The 14,674-nt window shown below is 29.7% G+C and overlaps 1 protein-coding gene across 2 annotated transcripts in view; it reads left to right on the top strand.

Moving 5' to 3' along the window:
* LOC105201065 (G-protein coupled receptor Mth) overlaps positions 1-14,674 on the top strand; it is a 335,046-nt gene that overhangs the window by 72,489 nt on the left and 247,883 nt on the right. The window lies entirely within an intron of this gene.

Here is a 14,674-nt window from a genome sequence, read left to right as displayed (position 1 = left end):
ATAATGAATAAGATTTATAAACTACATGTTCTCTTTAGAAATATACGTTTATATCATTTTATATGTATTTATTTCTGAGTTGTCAGTAATATGGACAAATAGATATTCTAATACCAATTAGTGACATATATAAATTAACTACAAAAATTTCAAACTTTATTATTTTTATGCTCAGAAATATTCTTAACTTTCGCTCGACTTGACAAAACAATTTACTTATTTCAAATTATTTAAAGCACAACTGCATAAATCCAGCAAACAGACGTCTCAGTATCAGCTGTCACTTTCTAAGATGACGGAGAGCATCTGCGTTCAAACTGTCGCCGTCAGACTATGCTTGTAATTATGATATTTTAACATTCCTTATAGTTTTTAATTTTATTCGAAATGTATTGTAATCAAATATAAATAAAATGTAGAGTTTAAATACATGTTTAGAATAAATATTGGATCCATATTAGCTGATTTATTAAGGAAAACAAGTGCGATTATCATAAATTGGGACACTGTCAATAATTGGGACATTTACCTTATATATTTATAGATAATTAGTAAACATTCTATGAAAATTCAAGAATTTTAATATAATGTATGTATAATTTAAATAAATTTAATTATTTAATTGTATTTAATATATGTATAATGTATATGAAAAAATAATGTACGTGTATGTGAAATAATGTATGAAATAGAATATCAGATAACTGTACATGGTCTACCGAAGCTTTGCGATTCTTTTTAATTTTTTGCTGAGTACAGAATTAAAAACACATGGTCAGATTTAAAGTAGAAAACATTTCTGAACATTAAAATATGAAACAGTTCCAAATATTTACGTGGATACAGTAAAAATTTTTGAGAAAGTTGTTAATTAGGTCATAGTGAGTACATATGTAATTAATATGGCCTAATTATTCCTTTTTTCACAAAAAGTGTAGAAAATAGATAATAAAATGGCCTAATGTTACATTTGCGAGTTTATTAACGTATTCATATATTTATTAATATATTAACGTATTAAAGTATTGTTATACTTGACGAGATGAGCACACATTTCACTCACGCAAAGACACTTGAATGCGCGCAAGACAAAATAAATAAACTCTTTATGAAAAGAACACAAGCTTTAATCGTGGAACTTTATACAATTCATTCGTAGCGGAATTATTAGAAATTTTGCTTGACAGCTCCGCGTCCCGAAACAGAACAAAAACCGGTTGCACTTCTTTTATCTAATCGATCGATGTTCCTTCGGTCAACTTCTCAAACTTAGCCGAAGAACGGGCATACCGTATATAAAGAACTATTTTTGTCAACAAACTATTGAGTAGATAATTGTGACTTAACTTTTTAACTGGAAATATCAAGTAAGCTATATTGGATACACTTATTTTATTTATTATTTATTAATTAAATAAACATTATGTGTAAATTATCTATGTATATTAATAGTATGCGCATTCGGCTAAGTTCAGCCATGCAAATAAATAAATCTTTTCTTGAAAAGAAAAAATGGTTTCACTCATTCGACACGCGTTGAACTTTGCCGAATAAACAATAATGTTTAAACTAAGAGCATACATATAAATGGAGTATGATTATCTTTACGTCATATGACCAAAAGTGTGTCCAAGATGTATGTGAAAGGGAAAGATATACATGGAATAATCGTCCTCTATGCGCTTGTCCAAATATTACAGGCTGGGCGCGGATGTTCGTGCATAATCCCTTGTCGCGCGCGAAAAATCGAGTGAATCTAGTGCTCGCTGCATTTCTCAAGAAGACCCAATGCTTGTCAATTTAACAGAATCTGAATCTGTTAATAAATTGAATCCGGTGAACACATCATAAACATTTGTCATTTTTAATTGACATTGCCAAGTTTTCGTGTAAAAATTTCGGCATTTTGAAGAAATGTGTTTTTACGTAATCTCGGATTAATGCAGAAAATTTTATCGTGTTTTGTTTATGTTTATATTTACATGAAATAGGCCGCATTAAATAGACCGCAGCGGTTCTTCGCGCGCAACACGAAATCATGCACAAACATCCGGGTCCTATTACGGGCACCACAGTTTACTATCGAAATATATCGTTTTTACGAGTACTAGCCGTTATACTAACTGTCATAAGAAACGTAATTATAGAAGTAGAAATAAATTAATAAAATTTTTAGAAATGCCGTGTGTGTATAATCACTCCTTTAATATGCTCGAAAGCCGTTATATATTATTATCCTATTTTCTTCGAAGAAGAATGCAATTCACTTCCAGGTAGGTGCGTCTCGAGATACAATCTTTTACTATTAAGTAATATCTTCTTAATTCCTTTCAATTATAAAAATTATATTTGAATAGCGAATTTTTTCATTTCGCTGATTCTCATACATTTGAGTTAATAAATTTTTAAAATATTAACCACTCCTTGAATGTATTTATAACTTCCATTATACTTTCTATCTGAAAAAATGGTATAATAAAATCTATAATAAATGTATCAAAAATATATACTGAATAAATATTATTTCAATTTTTCAAAGTAAGGAAACTTAAATAAAACAGTTTAATAAAGAATTTTGATATGAAAAGGCACAATATAAACAATTGAGATGCTTTAAGATAATTAAACCCTGGCAGAAAGTTATATTTTAATCCAAATTTTTGTCCTGCTTGCATCATATTTATTTTGACCACGTTTCTAATCCGAAATAGCAATCTGCTTAATTGGAACATGATCAATCGCAAAAATTTGCGTCGAAGTAGGTTCTAATTGTTGTATGTCATTTTAAATCAAGATAAAAATCAATATAAAATGATTGAAAAAGATATAAATTTTAAATAACAAACTGTTCTTTGCTTTAAAAACACAAATTTTCTGTTTTAAAACATAAACTTTATATAAATAAATAATTGTTTTTAAAACATAAAATTTGTGTTTTTAAATCACATCCAGGTAAAAAAAATTTCATATATAGGGTGAGTTTTGATCAATCGCATTATGCGTAAATGCAATTTTATTTTGTAAAGGCTGTATTTGCACATAATGCAATTGATCAATCGATAAATTAGAAAACTCGCCCATAATGTGACGCGACGTCCCGTTTAGTCGCTCGTCACATCTTTAGTGCTCTAGTCACAGCTAGAGTAATAAGATCCGACTGAGAAAGCATGCTGCGGATTTTGCGTCATCTCGGCTCGGAAATAAACGTGATGACGCGCTGTGAATGCTGTTCGCAGCGTTTGTTTGTTTGTAAATCTTATATTTAGAGTCTTGTAAAGAAAATGTTTTGCTTGGTCGAATTATCACGAGAAAGAGGATCTAACGTCGCGTCGCTCGAGGATCATTGAACTACACGGAGAAGAGCAGGGACATGCAGATGATCACCCGTTTCATTTTATTATATTTGACATGCTCGCTTAACGCGTATGTACAAGTAAAGCCGTTGTACGTTACAAGAAATTGTAAGAGTACGGATCGAAGAAAAGGGATATCAATACTCAGTCATAGCGTGACCCCGTTTGGAGTTGTAATGAAAATTTTTCGGAATAAATTTCGGCATTAGACCTGAGCGCAAAGGCTTCAAACTTAAGAAAAAGTCTTCTAGCTTGACGATCCAAAGTCGAGAAATCTAGCGAAAAATTTGCAGTCTAAGAACACCGACGTAAATACTTCATGTTGCGCGCCGAGCAGCGATTTGCGCAAGTCGCGAGGGTTGCGTGATAAGATGGAGCCAATCACAAGGCGCCGCGAACTCCCTTGGCAACCCGAAGGCTTGCATAGAATGGGAAGCCCTGCGTACCTTCTGTGGAAAATTCGAACTTCATTTCCCTGTGGAAACCGTCGCTGTCTAGACAACCCGCCTCGAGCATTTGCATTTACGTGCTGTTGATAAGATATACCAACTTTTGTAAAGCTGCCAATTTCGCCAATTGGATGAGTCGCGCGCGGTAAGTGAATACCGATGTCACCTTTAAGAGAAATCTGGAGATTATCAAATATGAAATTGGATACCGCATCTTAAACGTAGGATATTCCACGTCCAAATACTCACCCCTTTTTGAAGAGTACTTCGGATTTTAATCAAACCGACATTGAAGAGTTTAATGATATAATTTTTCTTGTAAAATCTCAAGTTTCTTCTTCCAACTCTTTGAGTAGTTGCCAGAGGAATAATTTTTCAATTTGTTATTATCTATTTATATATTACAATATTTTTCAGAGAGAAGATAGAGTTAATGTAATTAAATTTAGCGTCGTTTCCTAAAGGACAAAATCTGCTCTTTTACGTAGAGATGTCTAATTAGATAATTTTCGATTGTCAATCCTATTTAAGAAAGTCTTTGAAATTACGTCATAACTAAGGGATCGAGTTTACATACTAAATCTCTCAAAATAAAGCACTACATATTTGATTTAATTGTACGAAGAGTAATTATGGATCGCGATGTAGAAAGAAATGCGTATTAAATTCATAGTACCAAATATCCGTGCTACGCCAGTGTTTTCCGAGCGTTAATATGTGAATAATTTTGTATCGGAAAAAAGATTTGAAATTAAAATTGTTTGTTATTGTTAAAATACAGACATCATCTCAACTAGAGCTCGGCAAAAAATGCACATTTTACCTGATTTTCAGTTAGCTCTGTTTTTTACCTCACCAATCTGCACGCAGTACAAATGTCAATCAACATTTGGATTGTGCGGAAAGTAGCGAGGTAAGAAGAAAGTTTTAAGCCGAAAATCGACCAAAATGTGCATTTTTATCCAGCCCTGATCTAAACCTTATACAGAGGATTGCTGATTGTAATTTAAACTTTTTGTCTGAAGTAATTAAAAAATTTAAAGTACTTTAGAAATACCTTTATATTTCTTATTTGCAATATAATTAACATAATAAATGCAAGTATAATTTCTGAAATACTTAATAAAAAAATACATCTTATATGTATAAAAAAGTAACATTTTATTACGTAACATTCTCTACAACATTTTTTACATACTTTTACTAAATAAACTTAGCACACACCGCGAATACATTTAGAAAATTTCCGCTCAGATAGTCGGCGAAAGCAATAAAACAAATCTGTTTGGGTATTAGTTACAGTACAAAATTACTTTTCAAAAAAGGTAAAAGAGGCGCTAATTGTGCGTATGTACCCCATAAATCTTTATTTTTTTTTACAAAATTGAAGTGTCCATCTTTGTATCTTCATTGAAAAATTTTCTTATTCTAACCCATGTGGTACTCTCTTTAATTCCTATGCAGAACCTAAGTACTATCTCTGTATTATCACTGAAAAATCTTCCTACTTCAATCCAAGTCGTATTTACTTAAAAATAAATATCTTAAATTTAATCCAACCTAAATATATTTTTTCCAAAAAATGTATGAAATCTTTAAATTGCGTCATTTATAAAGAGAATATATTGATGTACTGTTTGAAATAACTGTTGTACTACTTTTAACAAATAAAATCCAAATGATAGTATCTTTATTTTTTTAATAAAAGCAAAGTGGTGATGATTAAGAATTAAAGATAAAAAAATATAAAATTTTATTAAAATAAAAAATTTTTTAACTACAAAAACTTGGCGCTGCTAGATAAGAAAAACAAAAAAAAAATTGATATAAGAAAGAATGCAATAAATGTAATACTTGTAAAATATGCGTTAAAAAAGTAATTACACAAAGTAAGTTGCAGATTAAGTTTCCTTAACATTTAAGTAACATTGTAAATCATTATAATTTTCTAAGTTACTATAACAATTATATTTTACAACATTGTATTTAGATTATATTTAGACATCTAGCAGCGCCAAGTTTTTGCAGTTAAAAAAGTTTTTTTTTCAATATAATTTTACATATTTTTTCTTCTTTAATTCTTAGCTACCACCACTTGAATTTTATTAAAAAAATAAAAATATTATTGGAGTTTATTTGTTAAAAGAAATAGAGCAGTTATTTCAAACAGTACATTATCATATTCTCTTTAAAATTGACGCGATACAAGATTTCATACATTGTTTGGGAAAAATATATTTAGGTTGGATTAAATTTAAGATATTTATTTTGAAGTAAATACGACTTGGGTTGAACTAGGAAAATTTTTCAATGATAATACAGAGATAGTACTTAGGTTCTGCATAGAAATTAAAGAGAGTACCACATGGGTTAGAATAAGAAAATTTTTCAATGGAGATACAAAGATAGTATTATTTGGATTTTGTAAAAAAAATAAAGATTTAAAAAATACATACACACACTTGACGCTTTTTTTTACCTTTTTTGAAAAAGTAATTTTGTATTGATACAATCAACCGCGATCAAAATGTTCGATAATATTCATTCTTCAAAACTTTTAAACTCATTGTTTGTGAATATGCGGTTCAACGACTAATAAGACATCATAGTTTGTTATATGTAAAACAATTCTCTAGATGTTTTATTGATTCGCTTGATGTGATAGCCTGATGGTTTTATAAATTTTAAAACATTATAAAAACATTTATCATCACAAACAAATTGTATTCATAAACATTATCCGTCTGCTCTAGCTGTTTGTAGAAATTAGCATGTTCTTTCAAAATAATAAATTACCCTTCACCGAGCAGTATGTAAATTTATGATAACACGAATTAAAAAGCATTGCAAGTCTTTAACGGGAGTAGTGTCTTTTATGAAATACAATTTAAAAGAAGTGTGGTATTTAAAAGTAAACTGCTTAAAACTAAAAAGATACACACTTTACAAACTTAAAAATTAAATAAAAATGCTTATTAAAATTGGAAAATAAACTAATATTAAAAAATAAGTTAAGATTAATTATACTTTAAAAATAGTTCTCTCTTGAAAATATGGGATAAACATAAAAAAAACATATGGACTCTTATTCCTATAAAAAAATTACAGATCAAAGAACGAAATATATGCATTTAATAAAATCATAAATATTGCTAGAATAATAAATTTATTGTAAATTAGTATAAATATGCTCTTATTGTAAATAAAATAAAAAAATAGTTTTTATCCAAGTAATTTTTTATTATAGTTCTGGAAAATGTTTACTTTTAGTTTATTTTTATATTCAAAATAATTATATTTTTTAATTTAAAAAAACAATTTAATTAAATAACAAGTATAATTCTAGCTCTATATATGCATACGCAATGTCAATTTGTTAAAAGGTCAGGAAAGAGCGATACTTTAGATATTGGTGTAAAAATATAATTATAACGAAGAGTTTTTATATGTATCTTTTGAGCTTACTTGCCTTTTATCAACATATGGAAATTACATTAAGTGTATTAAAATAAAACGGACAACAAAGATCGACTTATCTACAATTTAAACGATAATATTACATTATCCAAAACGTGAGAAATTTAATAACAATCGGACAACGATTGGTTCATCCGCAGGTTAACGCTTACGTAGACGAGATTGTTTTTTATTTTTTGAGTCAAAGGCGTGGACACGCATCCTCCAATTAGAAAACTCATTATCAGTAGCAATCCGTCCGTCGAAACGTTGCAAACATTATTGATTATAGTAACGGGGTCGTCTTAAATAAATTAAAACGTGTCACAAAACAAATAAATTATTGAAAAATCATAACAAATGCACGATGTCTTACACTTACATATAACGAGAGAAAGAAAAGATTTATAGGCGAAGTAAACGTTTTTGGTTCTTGCACAGAAATAACAACGTCTCTCCGAGATGAGATGAGAAAGACTGCTGTTTTCAAGAGTATATACCGTTGTCTTGTATTTAGTCACGTTTGTTATTGATATTTCGTACGGAAAGTTCATTACTATTATCATAACGTTTCGAATGTGTCAAGGTATTTGTCTAACAGTTTTGTGTCCTTCATAAGATTTATATTATTCTTTCGTTCTCTGATATGCATTATTTTGGAAACAAGTCGTTTTTGGCAATTAGATTTTCTTTGTTTAAAAGAGAAGTGTGCTCCCAATCGAAATTGTGATCACATTAGATGATCCGAGACAACTAAGTGTTTATCCGGAGCTAATTTGATGTTGTTCTTTTATTCGAGTTTTTAATTGTTTTTTTGTTTGACTATGAAGCATCACACTTGTTACAATCTAATCTATAAACAACATTATTGTTATGTAAGTATGGAATACCGTACTTTAACAAATCTGTTTAGTTTATTGACACAGCGATATCCAAATGAATAATTGTTGTCTAATTTTTTTGTTATGGCTTCCGTAGTATGCCTACGGCATGACTAATTGATCGGTCTTTAGAGGCAAGTAAGCCCGAAACGTATGTACAAGTACATATAAAAGCTCTTCGTTACAATTATATTTTTACACCAACATCTAGATTATTGCTTTTTCTGTCTTTTTGATAAATTGACATTACGCAATTTAATTAAGATTAATAATAATATTAGTTTATTTGTAAAATCATTATTTAAATGTAAAAAATATAATAATTCAAAATTACATACTTAATGTAATACATCTATTTTCTTAAAAGTAAATATTTTTACATACACAGAACGAATAAATGTTTGCATCAAAATATATGGTTTTAAAAGAAAATGTATTTCTTAATTCAAAAAAATTTTTCTCGATGCTGCTTATGTAATTCTGAGGTATTTTTTTTTAATTCCGCAAAGTGGAAGAGTGAGGAGGATTTACAAAAATAAATTGGTATTATACTGAGGCGTTAAAATTAAGAAAGCTCTTAATTATTCACAATTTACTCTTTCATACTGATCTATTCGGTTGTGTCACATCGAGAAGAGTGTGTAAATAGGGCGTATAAATGTCAAAGAAATGATTGAGCAGGATCGCAATTTTTCAAACGAGCGCTAGGAACAAATAAGTTATTTGATTAATTAACTGCTAATTTTTATTGCGATACGTTAAATAAATTCTTATCTCAAATTTTTTGTAAATTTCCGAAATAAGTGGTACAAGCATATAATGAGATATATATAAAAAATTGCCTTATAAAAACATCATAACTTATAAATCAGAATAATCTCTTCGCTAAAAAGAAAAAATAAATATTGAATACTGATCTTTTGGATTTAAAATTTTAATAATCACGTATCACGTAAGAATAATTTAATACCAAGTAAGTAATCTAAAGTTGTAATAAATTTGTGCTCAGAATGATCTGAATAGAAGCATAAAAATCCAAATTATTATTAAACAGATAGCAACTATTACTGTCCAGGTGAATATCAGACAAACGAACAGACGAAACGCAGAAATAGAATTGAGTACCAGAAAGCATTAAAATAGTTGTGCATAAAACTTGCAATAAAGTGGCGGTTTAAAATTTAAGCAATTAAGAGAATTGATTTAAATACTTAAATAGACTTAAAATAATAATAGAACGAGGAAAGCCTAAAGAAATTCTTTATGAAGAAGAGTAACAAAGGCTATGTTATTCATGGACAAGTGAATTATGTCTTTAGTAAAACTAAAATGAACGTAAAGAAAAACGGATTTAAAGTATAAACTAGAAATGTTTTCGAAATGTAAACTGCAATTCAAACAAAATAATAATCAGGGTGCATTAATTAAAACGTGACATTGAATTCAAATAAGCAATAATAATAGAAAAAATATATAATTTGCATTAAATAAACGAATAATTATAGGTAGACATGACTATGTTTACGACAAAGTTTGCTTTATTCGGCCTGGTATTATCCTTGATAAGAGCATCATCCGAATGGCAACTGATGAAATGTTGCCCACCAGGAGAGATGTTTGTATTCAATTCCACTATATGTGTATTAATGCCGATATTCGCGATAGAGGTTTATTCTCACTATTGGAACATTACCAATGAGTTCCCAGGAATTCCTCAGTGCAACAAACCTGAGGATCTTGTGACAACGCCACTTGACGATCTCGAATCTAACACTATCTTAGAGGTAAATTGAATTTAAATTGATGTTATTATCTATAACTTTAAGATTACAATGTCATGATTGACAAAATAGAAGTTAAATTTTATAAGCAGTAGAAAGAAAATAATAAAGAAAATAATAAAGAGAAACCTAGGGAAGATATTGTTGTACTCGACGAAACGGGCACGCAAGGCTCTCGCGAAGGAAGGCGCGTACTCACAACACGAAATGACCAGGCACTCTTTTATAAAAAAGAACACTGACTTTAATTAGATCTCTATGTACAATAAATTCGTAGCGGAATTATTTCAAAATCGCTTGACAACTCCGCGTCCCGAAAAAGAACCAAAGCCGGCCGCGCTTCTTCTGTCTGATCGATAGATCTTCCTTCGGCCAGCTTCTCAAGCTCGGCCGAACGGGCACAACAATATTAAATGCGTTCCTGTCTCGTTTATACTTGGTATACCTATTTATATCATTTAGAAGCAAAATAATAGTATCCACACTTTGTATACTATCCTAACCATATATCTAAGGTAAAATGATATTAACCGCAGTTATTTAAATGAGGTTAAAAGCGAGTGGCCTTTGCTTAATAATTTACAAATTGTTCGTAGGTGCCAGCTTGTTTTGAATTATTTTACACAGAAAATGTATACGAACCCATAATAATAATTCATCACTGTCGATCAAATAAGGACCAACAAGTGAAAACAATTAACGCATCCTTTGAACAGTTCTTACTCATCAGAAGATGCTGCTTTGGCGATACAATATTCGACAGCCGTATAAAGACATGTGTGACCTAGTTAAACGAAACACAGAGTCTTGGAGCATTTTTGCTAAATAGATCGAGTGACGCAGAAAGTGCAGTGATACTAGTAGATGTATAGGGCCGATTCTAACCCAATTTGGGGTGGGGAAGTCACGTGACACGGGGGAAGAGTGGGGAGGGGAAGGGAGCCCTTCCCCCTTATTAATTAAATTAATTAAATTTATATTAACTTTATATCAAACTATTAATTAAATTAATTATATTTATATTAATTTTATATCAAACTAATGATTAAAATAATTTTTATATCAGATTATTAATTAAAATTATTTTTTATATCAAACTAATAATTAAAATAATTTTTTTTTCCAAATTGTTATTTGCTAAACTAATTTTTAATAAATTAATATAAATTTTTATTATGTTTATATTAGGTTAATATTAACCTAATATCAATTTAATATAAATTTTATATTAATTTATTAAAAAATTAGTTTAGCAAATAACAGTTATTTGGGAATAAACGTATTGTTTTCTCTCTCCCTCCCACTCTCTCTCTTTCTCTCTCTCTGTCTCCCTCCCTTCTGTGCGCTCTCGCTCGCACAAATTATGGCTATTGTACATGGTTTTCTCTTTCTTTCGCCCACACACATTGTTCTCGCTTACATAGTATGACTAACGCTTTATCTTCTATGGAAATAATATATACTCAAACAATGATTAAACATTAATTGAACATCAATTAAACCACGTTGTTCTATGATCGAACGTCTATTGAACCACATTGATCAATAATTGAACATCAATTGAACGTCTATCGAACCACATTGTTCCATGATCGAACGTCTATCGAACCGCGTTGTTCCATAATCGTACTACTATTGAATCATTATTATACCACTATTGATTCTTAACTATCGGGATAGGGAAAGAAAAAAATATATATATTTATGTATTTTATATTTTTATTTTTTCAAATATTACAATTTTTCTTTTGGCGTTGTGACCACCAATTATACATTTTAAATACATTTTGTAATGCGCAATTCTTAACATGTTTTCCACATTGTATAGTGTTAGTAGCATCTAATTTATTCAAAGATTCTATGTCTTCATAATCAGCATCCATGGTCTTGATGACTACATTATCTCTCGCATCAGCATCCAGCGTATCTTTCAACCACTCTTGTTTTCTATATCCCTTAACATATACAAGATCTTCATTGTCGTCATCGCCGTCGTCACCATCAATGTCATCATTCTTTACCATTCCATACACAGCTCTCGTAATCAGATCTTTCGCCATCCAATACGGGACCATCCCATCGTGCCATTGCTAAAATCCGAAAAGTCTTGCGTTTCTTGGTTGACTGCTTATCATCATTTCGCTAATTCTCAAACATAGAGTTAATAACTCTAAAATATTAACCACTCCTTGAATGTATTTATTATTTCTATTATACTTTATACCTGAAAAAATAATATAATAAAATCTATAATACTAGGGTAAGTCAAAAATTATCTGCACTTTTGCTAGAACACGTCTTTAAGTTTGTCACACTGCGTTCCGGGCAGGCAGGCTTTAAGTTAACTTTTAGCGGATCGGTCATATTTACACGCTCGTAGCGGTAAACAAACTGACGCGATCAAGGTCCAGCTTTGATTATAGGACCCCAGTAGTGTCAACTTAAAGCTTACCTGCCCGAAACGCGGTATGACAAACTTAAAGACGTGTTCTAGCAAAAGTGCGGATAATTTTTGACTTACACTCGTAAATCTATAAAGAAATTTATACAGAATAAAAATTATTTTATTTTTTTGAAGTAGCAGAACTTAAATAAATCATAAGAATTAATATAAGTTTAGTGGCTCCAAAATTAAAACAATTCAAAGTAATTTGCCAATTCGAGCCTACGCAGTAATTGGTGCAAAAACAATAAAATTATTAATAACTGATATAACCTGAATATTTTTATACGGCAAATCAATGATAACATGCTAAGTTATTACAGTATTATAGTGTCCAGACATTTCGATCCATGATATGGATCCTCCTCTCAGTGAGATAACGAACCAATGAAAATTCTATAGTTATGAGCTCTCTTCCCCAAAATATTTATTTACGTCTGATAGTTTGTATTAGTTCAAAGTTAAAAGATTTATGTCTGGAATTTAAAAGTTTTTTCTTTATAATGGAAGCTGTTAACAATACCATGAGGATCTTTTAAAGTCAAAAATTAAATTTTGAATAGACCGACGTTTAAAATTAATGCATAATAATCATTTATCTTGACTTCAGAGAAAAGAGATCAACCTGTCTGTAAGGTATGAGTTTACAACAATACTGATAATGTGTCGGAGAAAAATATGCATTGTATATCTGTACCTTCCCTCTCTGTTGTTCCTCGCCACTTACGCAGTATTAAGTTTACAAAGATTTAAAGTCAACGTATAAGATCGAGATATATTGGATCAAGAAGTTCAGTATCATTTTGTAAATTTAGCACTTTCTTTTGTTCTTTTATATGTGTATATTATTTCAGATATGAATTTTTGTTAAGTTGTAGCTTCTCATCCAAAACCTCGACCCCATTCCAATCAAATTCATGAGAGAATTTTATAGGTTCTCTTTCATTAAAGCCGTTGTACGGCATGTTGCTCATTCCGTGTAAGTTCCGGTTGAAGAACTTATATTTAAAGGGGTAGGACTCATTAGAAGGTGAAAAAAATTGATTATTTTTTTATTGCGTTTTATGAAAGTACATATTTCTAAGAATCTATCATTATATTTTTACCAAAAATTTTAGAAAATTATAACATTTTATTTGAAGGGCAGATTAGAATCGGAGAACGCTGACAGAGTCTCCGTAAAAGTGTACCAAAGTATCGTTTCAGTGTTTTTTTCTTTCCTTTTTTTTGAAATTACAGAAGGTCTGGAATTGCTGATTAGGACAACATTTACGTAAATAGTAAAAATATACGAGAAGATTATACACGGAGAAAATTTTTCGTAACATTTTACCGCAAATTCAGTACAAATTTTACAATGTATGGTGAAAAGCTTGGAATTATTTGGCAATCTAGCAAATATCTGTGACAAAAAAAATTTTTGAAATATATAAAAGAAAATTTATAAACTACATAGTAAAAAATTACCAAACAGGTGGTTAAATGTTCTGCAGTAAAATTTTTACACCATGTACTTTATAAAATTTACAAATATTTAGTAAAATTTTCTTTAAGTTACTATAAATAAATAAATGACATACTTTCTAAATTTTTAAATATAATATTACATATTTTACTAACATTGTTCTAAAAATCATGTAAAATTAATTTAAATATTAAAAAATTGTCTTTCGTTTCTTTTATGTATATAGATATAGTTAATTATAAAGGAAGTATAGGATCTCTAAGTTTCATTTATATAATAAAGATAGACAATTTTATTTCAAGTTATTAATACGATTATGACCGGACAAGTCGATTCGTTCTCACGCACACCTGCCCTTTGGATGCACTCGCGCGCACAAAAAATAATAAGACAGACTTTATGGAATAATGGTCTTTAATACGAAACGTGTTCATCCCAGAAAAGCGAGAATAAGACGACGACAGATGTCACAGACGACGATAGACGATCGTCAATCTAATATCAATAAGTTCACGCGCCGGACCGCCAATACTAGGCGTAATATTTAATACCAATGTTTTATAAATTTTATGATACATTCTTTTTTATTTGTTATACGTGCATAATATATTATAACGATATCATATAATTCTTCGAAGTAAAACGTTTTCCATAAGTAATTACCGATAATATAATTGTGAACGCTCATAGAGATAAACATCAAATACAAATTTTGTAACTACTATAAATAAATTTTTAATAATTATAATAATTTCTAACTTATAAAGTAAAGGCCCATTTTCTGACGGTATCATATTTATAGAATTTGTACGTAAATCTTTTTCTTCAAACATCTCGCCCGGTTGA

This window comes from Solenopsis invicta, chromosome 9, assembly GCF_016802725.1.
Source record: "Solenopsis invicta isolate M01_SB chromosome 9, UNIL_Sinv_3.0, whole genome shotgun sequence".
Classification (NCBI taxonomy): Eukaryota; Metazoa; Arthropoda; class Insecta; order Hymenoptera; family Formicidae; genus Solenopsis; species Solenopsis invicta.
Note: the sequence above shows the minus strand (reverse complement) of the source record. Positions and strands in the feature narration are given on the sequence as shown.